Consider the following 1,317-nt stretch of genomic DNA (forward strand, 5'->3'; position numbering starts at 1 on the left):
GGGCCATCTATGCTGGCCTCCGGTGCCAGGACGGGGCGGGGGGATAGGTAAGGCGGGCCGCTAGAGCGAGATTCGGCCTACCAAGGATGCCTCGGCCCACGCACGATGGCGGATCCCTACCGGGTCCCACCGGGGCTTTAGTTCTTCCCGCCTGCCAGTGGAGGGAACTGGCCTTGTCCCGGGGCTTTTCTCAGGGGGACTCCGGTCGCCTGGAGCTGGGCTGTTCTCAAAGTCCCCCATGTGCGGTTAGCCATGGATCCCTCTCCCCTTCCTTTCTCGACAGCACCAGCTAGGCAGAGAGAGCCTCTGAGCCAGAGGTCAGACTCCTGCCAGAGTAAAAGGGCTGATTCCTGCCCGCACCTGGAGACTGGGTAGACCCGACCAGCTTTCTCGCACAGGCGCCCCGCCCATATTTTTCTGTAACACTGGCTGGCACTCCTCTAAGTGCAATGGCGGAGGTGAGGTAATGACGCCTCATAACCTAATTCAGACTGTCCTCCCGCTTTGGCACACCGCTGGTGGTGCTTTCACGCTGTCATCACGGGTTGGGCGGCATGTATTGCACGGGCCACTAGTGCCGGTTGATAAGACGGCCACGAGCTTGGACAAGCATGCACAAAACTAAATTGTTGGGAGTGGGCACGGCATTGAGGGTATCAATCCGGGGCAGTCGGTGACTTGTATTATATGCTACGTAACTGGCCACTTAGGAAGCAGGATGTGTTGCACTCGTTCACGTACTCGGACAAGCATCCGAAGTTCACAATCCCTGGAGAGCATATGGCCCAGCGGGCAGAGCTGCTGACTCAAGAGCTGGGCATCCCAGTTCGAGTCCCTGCAGCGCCATGCAAAAATCACATAATTTAACTGCGTGATACATTGTTATTACGGTTGTAATTTGCAATTTATTATGAGGCGCGAGGTGCGGAATCGTTTCGTGACTGTTAGCATGTTGTTAGGGGGTTTAGGTTTTATTTATGCATGGTTGTTGCTGGGTAGGGCCCTGCCGAGGCAGCATACTAGCGTTTCCGCAAGGCCCCCCACCGTTCTACTCAATTGACAATCACTAAGCAATGTCGGCTACATCGCAACAGTTGGGCGACTCACTGTCCGATACACAATCCCGGGGGCTCCCTGAGGGCTGGTAAATCTGGGGAAGACTGCGCTCCCCAGCCTGTGAAGGCTCCAGTTTGGGGCCGAAGGCGCTGTGTGGAACGGTGGGCTGTGGTGGTGTTGGGAAGATTGGGAGCTATGGGAGGCAGGATGGGGGCGCAGCCGCTCTGCCAGTGTGGTGTACTTGGGTGCTGCTGCGGGTCC

At 57.3% G+C, this 1,317-nt stretch overlaps 1 pseudogene; it reads left to right on the top strand.

Annotated features, from left to right (window-relative positions):
- The first annotated feature begins 305 nt into the window (after positions 1 to 305).
- On the top strand, positions 306 to 490 carry LOC146799475 (Nuclear RNase P; annotated as a pseudogene).
- Positions 491 to 1,317: the final 827 nt, after the last annotated feature.

Source organism: Triturus cristatus, chromosome 9, assembly GCF_964204655.1.
Source record: "Triturus cristatus chromosome 9, aTriCri1.1, whole genome shotgun sequence".
Classification (NCBI taxonomy): domain Eukaryota; kingdom Metazoa; phylum Chordata; class Amphibia; order Caudata; family Salamandridae; genus Triturus; species Triturus cristatus.